The sequence below is a fragment of the Phocoena phocoena genome, chromosome 8 (assembly GCF_963924675.1).
Source record: "Phocoena phocoena chromosome 8, mPhoPho1.1, whole genome shotgun sequence".
Classification (NCBI taxonomy): Eukaryota; Metazoa; Chordata; class Mammalia; order Artiodactyla; family Phocoenidae; genus Phocoena; species Phocoena phocoena.
This window is the reverse complement of record NC_089226.1, coordinates 77,355,586-77,373,122: the sequence shown is the minus strand read 5'-3', so window position 1 is coordinate 77,373,122 and position 17,537 is coordinate 77,355,586. Positions and strand designations below refer to the sequence as shown.

Sequence of the window (17,537 nt, the reverse complement as noted above, 5' to 3'; positions counted from 1 at the left end):
TTGAAAACCATAATTTATGAATCTTCTAGGTTTTAATACTGTGGAGAGGAAGTTTCAAATTTGATATTTCTTCACTTATAGTTAAAGTGTTTTACTTTGTTTTTGTTTAGTGATGAAGTATTTATTTTGCTGTTGGTATTTTTTTCTGCCTTATTTGTAATAATGTTTATTCTTGTAATTAAAACTTTTTTCCACTTAGATTATTAGTTTTGTCCTTTAAAAATATTGATTTGGTAACCAGTGAGAACCTTAGAAGTACAGCGTCAGTAAAGTTATCTGCTACTGTATATGTGATAATATTTTCCCTTCCATTTATTTTAGTATGCTATTCAAGAATATGTGATCCTAACAAATGCTTTATTGTTCTTTACCATTATAAATTTTCTTAGACTAGAATTTGTTATCTACCATTCAAATATTTACTTTTGTGCTCATGTACGTTCACAAGGATAGTGAGTAGAATTTCCTCAGTCCCCTTCACTATCCAAATGGTTTATTTTGAATCTCTTTTGGATCTTAAGCATCAAGGACAGTTTTAAAATAGTTCATGTCTTCAGGCCTTTTCTTCTTTTGATGAATCTGCTACTCTGGGGCTAGCATATTCATTAAGCTTTCTTGTTAGCCAGGCCTGTACACAAAGTCAGAGGGTGATTATATTTAGTCTCCTCAATGATCATCTGCCTTGCATATCAGTGACAATCCATTTGTGTGACAGGGGATGCCTTTAGTTGTTACCTAAAATATCTTCACATCCTACTTTTTAAGTGTAGTGCATACTACAATAAAAATAATATTCTGTGGATTCAATGGTTTCACCATTTTCTTCGTGCCTATCCTTATATTCAGATCTTGGATCACTAAATTAGGTGGTCTGAGTAGAATTTTTCCCAGGGTTCTTTGAGAAATCCATTTGTTTACGGAGCACTAGACCTAATTTATCTTAAATATATGCATTTACAAAGTCATAAGAATCAACTAACAAAGTTTATCTTTGGTAACCAAAATGAGAAAATGCCCCTTGATTACTCATCGTAAGATATTATTAGCCGAAAAGATCAAATATCACTTAAAAAAAAAAAAAACTGTGAGAAACTTTCTTTCTACTGGTTACAGATATAATTATTGATTTACACGTTACCTAAAAGCAAAGCCCTGATTGCCCCTCAGGTGCTATACCAGCTGCAGCTTCTAGATAAATGAGACTGACCAGCTATGAATAACTGTCCCATTTTGCTCTGATTTCTGGCTTGGGGCATGCAAATATGCTGCTCTTTCTGAAGGCTTACATAAGACCAGAATGAAATATTCAACATAAAAAAGTGCCTGAGAATGTCACCTTTAAAAGGAATTATTATCATGGCCTCTCCAAATTATTTTGTATTTTTTTAACAGTCCAAACAGAATGTTATACTTTTATGATAGTAAAATGATGTCTTTGATGTCTTCTTATTATAAGCCTAAATCCTAATTTCACTGCTATTAAATCCAAACTTTCCTTTTTAGTGATGCACTTTGTGCCAACATTCTAAAATCAGGTGGCTAGATGTCACATAATACTGGTTTTACTCTTCGAATGAGGAAGGAGAAAAACTTTCAGAATTTCACAACTTGTATATTTGCATATTAAAGTCTGCAAAGTGCTTTGAAAGAGTTCACACCTAGAGTGCAAAGCTTGTTTTTTATTTGAATATATGCCTTTGAGAGGAAGAATTATATATTCAAACCTCAAGCTCTCCACACTTTCAAATCTTGAAGTAGCACCTTAGGAGAGGCAATCAAGTGAACAGGATAGTTCAGTGGATTAAAAGCCAAGTTAACTGAACTGTTCTTGGGTTTAATTTGAACTCTGAACGTCAACAACTAATTTAATTTCCCTAGGTTTTCATTTCCTCTTTTAAGGAAAAAATGGAGGAGTTCATTTTAGAGACTAAGATATATTCTATTTAATCGTCATTCTGCTTCACAAATAACTCTAATTATAGTTATAAATGCATAATTCTAAAATTATGTGAAATAAACAAAATAGAGCAAAATCATAGAGCAGGAGCTGTCCGCCTTTATAATTATACTAGATTTTTTAAATTCTTCTATGTTCACACACCATTTTTTCCCTAATCTTCCATTTTCCTGTGCTAATAAAGAAGAGTTGGCTTCCTTGAAATTGAGGTTAATGTTAAATAATTACCAGAATAATGCATATCACCGTATGACTGTGCTGACAATCAGAGGGAACTATGAAATAAGGGAGGCATGAAGTAGCTGAAATTATGTGAAATTTGACACAGTTCTACATAGTCTTTTCAACAACGTAGAAAATTATCCCTAACTTAAAACAGAAGAATTTGAGGCATACTAACATGTGAGATCCATGTGATCCGGGTCTCTAAGTTCACTTTTGTGTCTGTAAAATTAAAAGAGCACCTTTGGAGAGTAGATACTCCACAAATATGTGTTTAATAAAATAATTTTTCATAAATTTTTTCAATGTCACAGAAGTGTTTATTTTTTCCTATTCCATAAGAGTAAATTGGTTGTACCTTAATGTGAAACATATTTTATGAATTGTGCTTTGATATTCCTTTTGCATTCTTCACTTGCTACACTGATTTCCCTACGATTCTTTCCGATTTCAAATAGGATGAGGAAACTGTCAGACCCATCCTTGTTCTTAGCTTCCACATGCTTGTCCTCTGCAAGGGTGAACCTTTTCAGTTTTCATAAGTTGTTTCATCCCATTTCACTTTTCCAAAGACAAGTCGTTTTATCAAAAGATGATTAATCAGCTCCAATCCATATACAGGGCATATGTTCAAGCCATCTTTTCAACTAGTGTGCATGAATGCAGTACCTTAGTTTTAATTACTTGATTCTTATCTTCTTCCTAAGCCCTATAAATCACACCTTTTCATCATTCCTTATCTCATGACCCAGTTTCCAATTGTAGCCTTTCTGTAGTGGTTACTGATGATAGATTCTTGCCCTAGTAGGCTTACTGCTGTCTCAAAGCCCTCCTGTAGTTGTGTTTCTTATTATCTTTTGCCAGGACTCATTTTTGAGATCAAAGTTCTGCCCTTGAAATAAAAATTAGACTGTAATGTATCCTCTGGCCCCATGTCTTATTATATAGAGGATACTCCTTTCAGAAACTATCACTGAGTTACAACCAAGACTCTTTACCCCTCAAAGAGGTGTCGTTTCAATTCTGATTTCTTTATCACCTTCCATTTTATGCTATAAAGCATGCCCTACCAATTTAAGTGTAGAACCACAATGTCTCTCAGTGTTTCAAAGCTTTCCTACAAAACACTTACTTTCCATATTTTTAATTCTTTATCTAACTCGCTGTTAATCTTTGTGTTTTAAAATCTGCTCTATCCCATTTTTCAATGCAATAAACAAATCTACACACCCCACATAAAGCCCTCATTCTGTAACCCTCAACCACATCTTCACTCTTATTTTTAACTTTTCTCCTTCTCATATTACTTTCCAGCCATGCTCTTCCCTATTTCTGGACTACTCTTCCTATCTTTCTTCATTTGGCAAACTTTACACAGTCTTCATATTTTTTAGGAATCTCATCTGTGTCAAGTGGTTCCCTTAGCATAATTCTTTTTTTTAAATTTTTATTTTATATTGGAGTATAGTTAACAATATCGTGTTAGTTTCAGGTGCACAGCAAAGGGATTCAGTTATGCATATACATGTATCTATTCTTTTTCAAATTCTTTTCCCATTTAGGTTATTACACAATATTGAGCAGAGTTCCTTGTGTTATACAGTAGGTTCTTATTAATTATCTATTTTATATATAGTAGTGTGTATATGTCAATCCCATTTTCCCAATTTATCTCTCCCCCCTCCCTTCCCCTGTGGTAACTGTTTGTTTTCTACACCTGTGACTCTATTTCTGTTTTGTAACACGTCAGACTCAACTCTAGGTGCACTTAAGAATCACCTTATTTACAAAACATAGATGATTCTTAAGTTCACCTAGAGTTGAATCTGACCTGTTGCCCTGCCTTTCTTGTCTCTGATGTTTTCTTTACACATTCATAGTGAGGTTTCTACAATGGAAATCTGACTTTGTCATTGTCTCCTTTTTTCAATCAGGTCCCTTTGCTCTCAGAATGAATCATGGCATGTAACATATTTAGTTATTTGGCCTCTGCTTAACTCTCCATATCAAGTACATTTTTATTTGCTTTATAAAATTATTTATATTATATTCATATATATTTTTATATACTTAAATATATTTATATTTAAATTATATTTTTTCAAAGAAGGTCTGATTATCACAAGTTGTTTTAATATAGTATAGTTCCATACATTCTGACTTGAATTGTGGTCAATTATAACCTACAAAATTTGCCTGATACTGTAACATTTACTCTCAGCCAGTTGTTTAGAATGTTATGGTTGCATTGCTTTCTCTGAAGCCTACGTCCATGTTCCTTCAAAATAATATTATCCAGATATGTGACTAATTTTCTCATTTGCCAGGTTGTTATTTTGCTTGTATTCCAGGATATTAGGAAACATGTCTAATTTCGTACCATCTACAAATGTAATAAGCAGAGTTGCTTTCACAAATGTCTAAAAACTATTTAAATATTCAATAGAAAACACCTTAGTAAGAACAACACATTTATTTAAAATTTCACTTATGAATACTGAACATTATTCATTACTCAATTTGATATATGCCTTAATGAAATAAAATAGTTACAATCTTCATTTTTTTCCTGCAGGTTTTGATTTTGATATTTCTTTTTTGGCCAAGATTTGGATTTTTTATGCCTTTGTTTGATATTTAACGCAAAATAACTCTTTTCCTTCCATTTACATCACTTCTTAATTTTTCACATACTTATGCTTTCTATTTGCTTCAGTTTGACTGAAATGCAAGAGAGATTTCTGTTCAGCCATTATATTCTAATGACAGTCATAGGCAAGGAAGTTCTTCAGGTACATGTCACTTTGCTCAGAACCATAATCATGCAGACCTTAAGGAATTAGGCTCAAACAGGATATACTGACATTCTATTAACTCACAATTGGGCAAGATGCTGATATTTCTACTATGTATTCACTCACCCATTCACTGATTCAAAAACATTGTTTATCTATTACTAGCCAACAACAAGGCTGAGTTCTGGAGGCAAAAGCAATATGATTCTTGCCATCATACACCTATGTTATGATGGACAATAAAGATGAGTAAACAATTACAACACAGTGGGATAAATCCTCCAGGGTGGAAATTCAGGATAGTAAAGGAGCACAGAGAAGTTTCACTAGATGGGACATCAGGAAAGGGTTTTTGAGTGAAATGGTAGACGTGAACAGATAAGAGAAAATTAGCCAGGGAAAATTAAAGTGCAGGGGCTGGATGAAAATACAGAACATTCCAGGGAGAGAGATTAGCAAATGAAAACGCTAGAAAGATCTTGGAAGATTTGGGGGAAGACTTGGGGAAGTGACATTAGTACCAAATGGCCAGGGAGTATATACGTGCAAGAATGGAAGGTAGTGACAAAAGATAGGGTTGGAATAAAATCCTTGAAGGCCTTGTAAACTTTGTTTAGGATAGAGATAAATATGATCTAAATCAGTATTGAAATATGGTAACTGCCACTATACTATGCCATTATTTTCCAGGCAAATGTCCTATACTGCAGTCAAGATACTTTTAAAAAAACTATTTCTTTGTTTACAATTCTGAAAAAAGGAATATTATTTATTTAGAGCTGTGACCATATCTTCTAAAATTATGTTAAACAGTGGTCATAATGGTAAGCATGTGTATTTGCTTATGTACTGTTTTCTTTAGTGTTTTGACAAAACTCTACCAGGTTAGGGAAGTGTTCCTCTATTCTTAATTTGCTAAGAATTTGTATCATTAAAAGGTATTGAAATGTATCAATTATTTTTCCTCATGTGACTTTCATACTTAGAAGTTGAAACAGCTTAGACTTTCTATGTTAAATGCTATTTGATTATAAAACATTAATTACACATTTTGTGTAAATTTAGCAGATTCTGTTAAGATGCTACATCTACATTTAGAAGAAAAATGGGCCTTCAGTTTTTCTTTCTTTAGTTCTCTTTATTAAGTTTTGTCCACCACATTAAACTAGCTTCATAATGTAAACTGATTAACTTCTGGCCTTTTTCTATTTTCTAGAGGGGCTTATATAAAAATTAACCACTCTTGGAAAGAATGGTAGAATTCATGTGTAGTGTGTAAAGACTGAGTTATTTGTGTGTAAAGACATCTGAGCTGTACTTCATGTTTGTGTTGTTGTTTGATGTTTGTGTTTGTTTATGATTTCTCTTAATATATGTTAAAAAATCATTTAACATATTTTGTAGTACCCAAATAGAGGATTAAAAAATATCTATCCTCTTGTCAATAAATTTAGTTTTACCCTTTCACAATGTGTATATGAATATTATGAATTGTTATTCTCCTAAATTATGCAAATTAGGATTCTAAGGCAATTTTCTAATCTTAGATAACAACAAAGTTGATTTTGAAATAATCTCATGAAAAACTGCAGTCAAATTCTCAAAAATAAAGTGATGGCATCCTCAATTTATTTACTGTTTCATTTAAATGTACATAAAACAGTTTCTATTTAGGTTTAAAGCACTAAAAATAGTGGTATTTATATTGTTCCTCAACGTAGAAGTAAAACTACTGAGGAAAGACATTTAGAGGGAGGAATCTGTTTTAGTACACTAAAAATACTCAATTTACTAGCATTTAAAAATTTTCAATAGTGGAATATATTCCTTGCCTCTAGAAGTGGTTAGGCTGCATTGGCATCTGACATACACTGAGACACCTCAAGTCGAGGTAGATGTCTCAGGTCTGGACTGCAAGAAAACCAAATACTCTTTCAATGTTAGAATGTAATACCCCATTAAGCATCTCTAACAACCTATTCAGCTAATAAAATCAGTCCCTCTCTTATAATTGTGTTAGTCAAACTTGAAAAAATGTGAGCATTGATTTCTTACCTAAACCAGGGTACCGTTTGGAGTTTTTGTTTGTTTGTTTTTTGCTATTCCTAGATCTTTTTTTTTCTTTTTCTTCCAATTTTATTCAGATATAATTGGCACACTGTGCTGTATAAGTTTAAGGTGCAGAGCATAATAATTTGACTTACATACCTGATGAAACGATTACCAAAATAAGTTTAGTGAACATCCATCATTTCATATAGATACAAAAAAGAAGAAAAAAAATATTTTTCCTTGTGATGAGAACTCTCTTAATAACTTCCTATAATAACATACAGCAGTGTTATATTATTCATGTTGTACATTACATCTCAGTGTACAGATTTAAAAATAAGACAAAATTAAACTAAAAAATTACTCTTTAAATTATGCTTTAGACTTGTGTTTTAAATACATAAAAATAAGCAGATTCTATTTTTAAAAATTTCTAGTACACTGTCATATCTAGCAATTAGTATCAGAAGAGTTAGCACATCTGAGTCATTGTAATGAGACTGACATGTTACTCTACACAACAGGGAATTAGATTCATAAATGTTCTCAAAACCCCAGCCATTTAGATTTTATATAATTTTCTGAATATTTAAAAAAACGTCTCACAGGATATACATTTAGAAGTCAGACATTACATGAGATGGTGAGTTTTCTCCTTTCTATATTTACCCATAGTTTTTTTCTAGCCCATAGCATGGGGACCACTTCTTATTTCTACATTCTAAACAGCAGTAATTTTGTTTATATGTATTATATGGAATCTTCCAAAAAATGTACCAAAAACTACCATAAACAGCAACATGAACATTTAGGTGTCTTTAGCTAAAATTGTGAGCATTTAGAGTCATATCATTTGTCTCATTCAAAGTTATCTACTTCAGCAATATTTGAATTTGACTACCCAGAAATATTGCAGTTCACGTTGGCTGCATCTGGGCTCATGGCCATTTTCAAATGAAATGTTAAGAAGCCCTCCATTTTCTTTGGAAGATTCCAAATAGCACTGGGATGGTGCACAAAGTCTGGGACATCTCCTACCAAAGCATGGTCATATAGATGTAGTCATGCTAATTTGAGAATAAAACAAAGGTGCATTTAGATTTTTAGGACCCATGATCTATCTACAGTGGTTCTCCTATATAAATACCAGTTGGGGGCTTCCCTGGTGGCGCAGTGGTTGAGAGTCCGCCTGCCTATGCAGAGGACACGGGTTCGTGCCCCGGTCCGGGAAGATCCCACATGCCGTGGAGCGGCTGGGCCCGTGAGCCATGGCCGCTGAGCCTGCGCGTCCGGAGCCTGTGCTCCGCAACGGGAGAGGCCACAACGGTGAGGGGCCTGTGTACCGCAAAAAAATAAAAAAATAAAAAATAAATACCAGTTGGCTTGTTAAAGTAGCTAGAATAAGTCAATGTATCCCTTTCATTAATTCATTCCTCATATTTTAAATAAATCAAATTTTCTGATTCTTCCTAAAGTATCAATTTTCTTGTATACAAATTTAAATGATCTACATGATCATCTTGCTTTGTCATTAAAAATATGTACATTCAAAAATAAACAAATAAGCCAACTCTCCCCTTAATACTTTTTGACATAATTTTTCCAAAAGTCATGATTGTCCACTTTTATAATATTTACTGTAATGTCCTATCTTCCTGGAACAGGGACAGACAGGTAATAAAGATTCCCTCTTTCAGTCCAAACAAAGAAATACCAACATATTGGGCAACCCTAACTGAGGATATATCTCCTTAAGTTTCACTGCTAAGTAGTCTTTTGCATTGATCTTCACCACAAATCTGTGAGTAACAGCTAAATTGTTAAATGACACAGCCATTCAAAAGAATGATGGACCACCTATTTTTATGACTGAAAGTGATAATCATTCAAACTAGCAAACTAGCATATTGCCAATAACTGTTTTGTATAATCATAGGTAACAGCCAAATGAGGGCTTTGTCCCAGCGTTTATCCATATTATTTTGTTTCATTGACTATGGAAAGTGAGGGACTATCTCCACCGCCTCTCCCCATATACACTTTTAATAATAGCTTTTGCACAAAGAAATATTCTCCAAATTGATATTTAACATTAGTAAAAACATAGCTATCAGTTTGGTAAATATCATATGAAAACCAAATGTTAATTCCCCTGGGCATACTTCTCCCCTTTCTTACATCTAAAGGGGTGATCTTGTCTAAAGCACTGGTTGTGGTTATCACTTCATGACCTTTAAAATAAAACAGATTGCCTTATATGGTCTGTTATCTGCTATATGCTAGAATCCCCCACAGTTCTGGCATTCAACTCGGATCCTTTCTCTTCTAGTAAGGAACAATACTCATTGTTCATACAATGAGTATTGTGGTAAGGAGGGGTGAGGAGGTAGAAATGGTAATATTGTAGTTATTTTGTTATATATCATCCTTAATTTTCTCTGTCCTCACTCTTTTTCTATTACTTTTAAACCTGATCATGTTATCATGTTATCCCTGGCTTCCTGGGAGCCTCTCTCTCTTTCCAGTATGCATTACTGGGAAGGGCACACCGTTGACATATTTATTTGGCATGTTTACATGATTAAACTCAATTAATTAACCATTGATGCACCATCTATTCTCTGAAATATAGACCTACTCTATTTCTCAAAACTGTGTATGATTACAAATGACAGAAACCCCTATTATGGTGATTTAAATAAGCATTTTTTAACATAAATAGAAGCCTAAATATAGTTATGCCATAGATGGTGAAGTTGCTTAATGATGATTTTAGAATTTCAGGCTATATTTATCTTTATGCTCATCTTTGATTAAACTACAGGTTTTCATTGTTACGCCTGTCACTTAATAATTAGAGGTCACAAGATATGTGTAAGATCATATGACATAGGCAGGATATGAACACAGATTTGCTTTGCTCTTAATCTTATGGTCTTATAAGTGTGATTATGTATATGTTCATAGGCTTAATTTCAGTTTTATATTTTCATCTATGTATTGCTTATTCATGTTTTGGGTGTGTGTGTGTGTGTGTGTGTGTGTGTGCGTGTGTGTAGTTTTTGAGTGCATGAAGGAAATATACCAGTCCATTTTCTTTTAAAGAAGTGACCTTAAAGCAAACTAAGTGAGAAATACAACCACACAAGTAGAGAAATATTATATTTCTTCTAACTAACACAGGTTGCTTATTTAAAAATTTTAAGTTAAAGCAAGGTAGTAAATATGGTATTCATAATTAAAAGGTAGATTTTATTTATTTAAGGATAAAGCTCCATTTCTGGTAGTTCTTGTCACATGAAATGTTGACTCTTTTGCATTAAACTATCGTGGTAAGTGGTATTTGCAAAAAGTATTTGTAATCATTTGTAATAAAAGTTTTTTTTTTCATTTTAATGTCACAGACTAGAATGAAACTAACTTCTAGAATATACCTTAATGAAATCTAACAAATTTTCCTTCAGAAGTGATGCCAAGATATTTTTTAAAAAGGTCTCTTTATTAGTAGTACCCACTCTGTACTACTAAATATGGAAAGAATCTGTGATTTGAATGCATATGTATTTTACTTAAATAGAGCACATGCATTTTAATACAAAAATCTTGGGTTCAGTTCATTACATAATTTCAGTATTGTCTTAGAAACATACTTTGAGAAATGAACTTAGAATATCAGAACTAAATAACTATTACATAAAATTTTACACATGTAGGACAAGTGTCTTTTAATGATCACTGGTTGAATTTTAGAATGTAGATCTGTGCTTAATTACTCAACTGTATGCATTTATTCAGTACATTATTATGCCATTCAAGTGTTTGATTGGACTTAGATTTGTAGTATTATGTAAGTCAATATATTGTTTTAAGAATCTTTGTACAGATTTTAAAGAGGAAAGTTTCATCCTCACATGTTTTTGTAGTGTGAAATCTCTGAAGGGGGTTTTAGAAATTCAATTTGTAAGACTTTCAATAATTTGCATTGCCAAGGGCCATCAAAAGAAATAGTAACATCTTTATTGTAAATATTTTCTAGATGACATTGTCCATCACATTGTCCAGACTATTAAAGAAGGTCCTATATGAGAATTGTTTTTATAATTCAATGCCATTAAAAAACTATCTTCTTCTTGAAAGACCTCCTTGTGATCATTATACTAAGAAATTTATAGGTGCTTTCCTTATCCTTCCTAGATGTAGGAAGTTCAAAACATTTAGTATTCAATTACCTCCTGTCAAGACTATTTATCTCTTCCTTTTTAAGTCCTCATGTGGCATTGCTAGATCAAAATATGTGTGTACATATATATATATAAAATATTACTATAGTATTTGTAAAACATACATATGTTAAATTTGTATTTCACCTCAAAAGTGTTTAAGAAAAAGGTGGAATATAAAAGAAAACTATTTATTCTAAAAATCAACTTGATGGGGCTTCCCTGGTGGTGCAGTGGTTGAGAGTCCGCCTGCTGATGCAGGGGACACGGGTTCATGCCCTGGTCCGGGAAGATCCCACATGCCGCGGAGCAGCTAGGCCCGTGAGCCATGGCAGCTGAGCCTGCGCGTCCGGAGCCTGTGCATCAACTTGATGAAAACACCTCAAAAATACTAGCCTGTCATTAAGATATTATAAAGATTTAGAGACGTGTTCAACAAACAGAAAATGATAAGGTGAGGCAATTTTCTTTTCATTCCCACAGAGTTGATTTGGATTTGGAGAAGTTTTAGTCCCTGTACTTTAACTAAATAGGTGCACATTTTTAAAAGGAGCCTAAGGAGTCATATACGTCCTTATGGACTTTTTTTTTTATGCTTGTGTTTTTTAAATAATGTTTTAAAATATTTTTAATATTTATAAATACTACTTAAGATAAAACAGCAGAAAGATAAAGAGTAAAAACTGGGGAGGTAGGGAGGAGAGATGCAAATATATTGAATGCCTATGTGCTATGCATCGATTATTTCATGTAATCCTAATACTCGGCAAGATGGATATTATTATGCTGTATGTTATATATGTGCACACTAAGAATGAAACAGATAATTTAAAGAAACTGCTACAAAGAGCTATTAAGTGGAAGTTCCTAAATTCTTACAAAAACAAATGATGATTGTTTTAAAAAAACCTTAAAAGATGCTCCTGACAAAGGCCCTGGGAGAATAACGGAGGGAAGAGTTAAATGGAATAGGTAACAGAAGTCAGCAAAAACAAATTTTAGGTTCATATTTTTTATATCAGGAGACTAATAAAATATTTTAAATTCCAGGTATATCCTTTTGAAAGTATATCAGAGAAACAGAGAAGACAGTTTGAAAGGCAAGTAAAATGATTTAGAACCTTGGAGGTTTTAAGTGAAACTAAGAATAAAACAACTAAGCATTGTTTTGGCAAAAATGTAAACAAACAGATATGAAAATATCAATTCCAAAGCAATATAAAGAGATCTGAATGATGGGGAGATAACTATTTTTCACAAAAATATGAAAGATCAAACACTTTGGAATGCCTGACCAATGCTGGAGAAGATAAGTAAAAAATAGATGGAATCTTCCACATGCAGAATTTCATGAAACTTCTTAAAACACAATAAGCAACCTGGTGAAGACATAGAGGAAGATCCTGCTTTTGGTGAGTGTGGGGGAGGAAGCAGCCGATGGATTGCCATATGCAAGAGAAAAATCACTGGGCACACATTTTCTCTAAACACACACATATAATATGAACTCTGGGACTTTAAACTGAAAAGTTTTGTATGTACACTATCTTTTCAGGATGTTATGAATTATGTTTTGCAGGTTAAATATATAGAATAAATTGACTGTAAAAGATCTTGCCTTTAGGGTACCTAATTTTATTAAACAAGTCGAAGTTTAACATAACTAAGACTATCATTATTTATATTTATACAATTTTAGTTTGATATTATTTCTAAACAGAAATTTATTATATAATCTTATCTGAAAATTTAATATAATCAGTGAAAAATGCAAAGCATTTTAAAATTTTAAATTATATCCCAAAATGTGTCCCAAAGTTATGCTGGTAAAAACATGAATTGATGTACCCACAAGGATGTTCAGTGAAGTGAAAGAGAATAAACAGCTCAGATGTTCATCAATTGGAGCACTAGTTGACTAGGCTATGGTACCTGGTACAGAATTTTAAAAAAAATCAAATACAGATTTTTTTCTAGAAGTATTTTCTTAAGAGTTATATAATGGGAGCAATAGGTAGATAAGAATATGAAACTAAAAAAGAGTATTTATTTTTACTATAGAAGATACTACATATTTATATTTCATGTATGTATATATGTTGTTGTATATATATGCATACGATGAGTGCTCTGATGCTTTAGCACATGAGTGATAGTTTAATCTAAAATCAAATTTCAGACTTAACAACTGTTACAGATGTCAAGCAGAAAAACTGGCATGTCAAATATGCTAATGCTGAAGTTATTCATTTAACTTGCCCTGAATCCCCAAAGTGATGATAATAATGTAAATCTTCTCAGTGAATTCATAATTGTGTGTATTACATTTGAATTTTTAGATGCTTTAGTATTAGAATTAGAATACTTTTGATAAATTAAACAAAGAGAGGTACTAGTATTAAAATTTGCAGCAAGGATATGGAGGGAAGAAAAAGAACAAGAATTAAAGTATGTTAATGGCCAAGATGTGTAGGCATTTCAATCAAAACTTCCACAAGAATAAAAGGCTAAAGTAAAAACAAAATTTTAATGCATTTTTATTTTCAGGAATAAAAAGAAGAAAACTCAGATGGCTTCTCTTCGCAAAATAGTTTGGAGATCCATGAATATTTTGAAGATAAAATGGAGATATTTCTAGTAGTCTATAATAACCTATTAGAAGTATGCAAAAATAATATTACTTTTCAAAAAGATAATAAAACTGAAAATTTTAAAATATTTCATAGATGGATTTCTATAACTTGACAGATCATCTGTAGTTAACTTTTGACACTGAATTTTGTATTACAGCTTAAGTTTATCAAACAATCATACTCATTTGCCCTATTAAATGAGGTAAATGTCACCACTTGTGGAGAACTGCTAGAGTACTACCAGTGATCTCGAGCGAAACAATATTTTTATTTATCTATTTATCTATAATTTAGAATTTGGCAGTTAAAAGCCTTCAACCCATTGATTCCTGACCTTGGACAAGCATACATTAACCTTGTTTGAAAAGGGCAATTTATTGGCAGAAATAGTGTCTCTTCCTAATGATGAATATTAATTATACGTGTTTATACTATAATATGCTTCTCAAAAAGCACTACTTAAGATTCTTTTTCTGGTGTCAGAACGTATAGCGGACACTTTCAGGAGGACTATGATTAGCACTCATGTATTAGTATTTATGTGTTTTCCCCTTGGAAAACTAATGTATAAGGAGTTTTTTGCTACATGATTGAATCAGTAATTTGATCTCATAAACTGAATACACAGATAAAGACAAAGCATGACTACATTTATACATTCATTCATATTTTCATTCATTCATTGTAATTATTGAATATTCATTCTAATTATTGAATGGTTACAATATATCTGTTTCTTGGCTAGATCTTATGTATAAAGACATAATGACAAAAACAGATATAGTCTGTTTTGTGGAACTTACTGTCCTGTAGAGGGGGAAAAAAACCCACAAAATTATAGCAACAATTAGATGATTAGAAACTGAAATGAGTTCTATGACGTGGAGGATGAATATAGGATGATGGAAGAAAATAACAGTTTTGACTGATTAGAATTGGAAGGTGGGAACAGATATCACTGAATATGTTAAGCCGTCAGACAGAAGCCAAGTTATGTACAAAATTGAAAAAGAATATTTAGAACGTTTTGAAGTTTAATTTAGATTTAACCCCTCATGCTACTGACCGATGACCTACTATGTATAAAACACTGAAATCGTATAGGAAATACAATGTGACATCGGATAGAACCTCTGTCTTTCAGGACCTTATATTGATGGCAATTAGGAATTAATGTTTTTTTGCAGCAGAGAAATATGACTAGAAAAGCCATGTAAGGTAATTTATTTGGCGGGATTCCGGAGTTTGAATGGGTGGATATTGTTTTCAATACATTTTAGCTCATCTTTACAGAAAGCAGACTCTCCAAGCTGCTTTGTTATGGTCACTCCATAGAAAAGGATCAGGAGGTAGGAGCAAATGAAATGATGATTTTCTTGAGTATTAATAAGGAACTTGGCTTGACCTCAGATAGGTCACTACCTCGCTCCAGAAAAAAAAAAAAAAAAAAAAAAAAAGCTCCTCCAGGTTATAATCATCCTTAAGATATTATTTATGCTATCAGCATTTATAACAGCATTTCCTAAAATATGCTTCAAAGAACCTGTGCTTCCATGAGATGTTCTTTTGTGGCTAAATTAATTTAGTAATTTCTGCATATTTATCCACTGCTTAGAGGTTCATTTGCATTACTATATTAAAGATTATAAAAACTCCTGCAATAAAGAAATTTGTTTAACTTTCCTAAACCTAGCATTTCCTCCAAGAGGATTATCTTGCTCATTTAATGCCTGTTAATGTCTACTGAAACTAGTGGTGTACCTTGAAATATGCTGAGAAAGATGATTTTGACTCTAAAGAATCATTTACTTCCTTTTGCATTTTCAATTAGCCCTCAGATTTTCATGAAAGAAAACTTTTATACCTCCTCCACCAAAGCAAAATGCCCCCACCTACTGCGAACAGAGGATTGAGCCATATTTTCAATAACAGTCACTTTGAGAGACCTCTGCAAAGACATCTAACAGGGAACGGAAGTCCAGACCTGGGAATTTGCAATTTCCTGCTTCTTAGAATGCTGCTGTCTATAGTCACAAACCCAAATCCTCCAGCACTACCAATTATAAACTGTGCCCCATTCAGCTCTATTTGTATTCTGACCTTTGCGTTTGAAAGATTTTTAAGGCTCTTCTCTGAGAAATTTTTAAAGCTCTAAGGAAGAGTGAGGCATTTGCAAAGAAAATGAGGCACTGACCCAGAAGCAGACTGTTGAGCGACCCACTTTGTAAGAAAAAAGAGCATGCTCCCTGTGAAGACTGATTTTCTCAAGGCTGGATTAAGCGGGGTTTGCGTGGGAGGCAAATAAAGAATAAAGGCACTTAAGGAACAGAAAGAAATTTGCAGAAGATGTCAACAAATTACAAATTGTGTGTGTATGGGAGACAGAACACTCAGACAAATATATATATAGCGAGAGAGAGAGAGAGAAAGAGAGAGAGATTCTTATTTAACCAAAGTAAAGGGAGACTGTCATATCCTAGTCAGCATTAAACTAGTATAGCTTGAAATATTCAAAAACATAAACAGACACACAGCTACTTGTCAGGGAGAGAATGTGGTTATAACTCTTTACCTTTAAAGTCTGGAAAAACTATAATACTTTAATAAATAAAAGTGCTTTTGAACTAATATATAGTTAATTAAAATCACTTTTAAAAAAACTTCCATTTAGTAATTATCACCATCTATATTCTTATGGAGACATTCAGAGAAGCCCTAACTATCGTCTTCTCTTTTCTGCAATGTATATACCAAGACACGTTTATCTCTTTTCCAAAAGATAAACCATACTGAGGAAAAACAAAAGTAGTATCTTCAGAATATATTGCTCAGATCCTCTATGACTGGTAATAATGCTAGTTTTTTGGGTTTTTTTTAATGTTTCCATTAAAGAAAAGAAACTTGGCTTCCAGAATCCCGTATGTGATAAGACAGTTATGATTGGAGGTCACCACTGACTCATTGCTTGTATTCCAATAAAGATAATGAAAAGCATCAGAATCACATTCCCCACAGAGTTTAGCTATGGGCAAAATCTTTGGGATTTCAATCCCCACGTTTAAGTGAACTAGTCCAGTCCATGTCTAAGACCACCTACAGAAGTGTAGAATCCCACCTCCAAGACACACAGTGGGGTCTCTTAAAGTACCATTTGAATACTGCTGCATTGTAACGGGGAGCAAGGGGACAAAGGAACACTTTAATGGATTGGTCCATTTCCACTGAAGAACTGAAACTTCTGCCCCAGTGTGACTAAAAACATCAAAGTAAGGCCCGGTACAGAAAGATAAGTCCTTAAACAGAAATAAAACCCTAGTTAATCATTAGCTTCTAATACATCATAGGAACTGTCAAGCACTAGCAAGTATTAATCTGACTGAATGGTCTTTAAGCATGAGAACACCAATTTAACAAAATCACGTGTAACATAGTCAAATGAAAAATATATATATATATATATAGTTTTGTAATCAAAGATCAAGATGACCAAAATAAGCAGTGAAAGGTTATAACTGATAACTCTTAAATTGCCTTTTGGCATTATATTTTATGGAAGAAAACGGTGAAGAAGGGGGTAAAAACTGCATCCTCAAAGTAAAGTTAGACTTCTTTAATCATTAACTATACTAAAACCATAGCTTTTGAGTCAATAAGTCAC

At 32.8% G+C, this 17,537-nt stretch overlaps 1 protein-coding gene across 1 annotated transcript in view; it reads right to left on the bottom strand.

The window, feature by feature from the left end:
* The window catches only part of LUZP2 (leucine zipper protein 2), a 446,285-nt gene that overhangs the window by 396,148 nt on the left and 32,600 nt on the right, over positions 1–17,537 (bottom strand). The window lies entirely within an intron of this gene.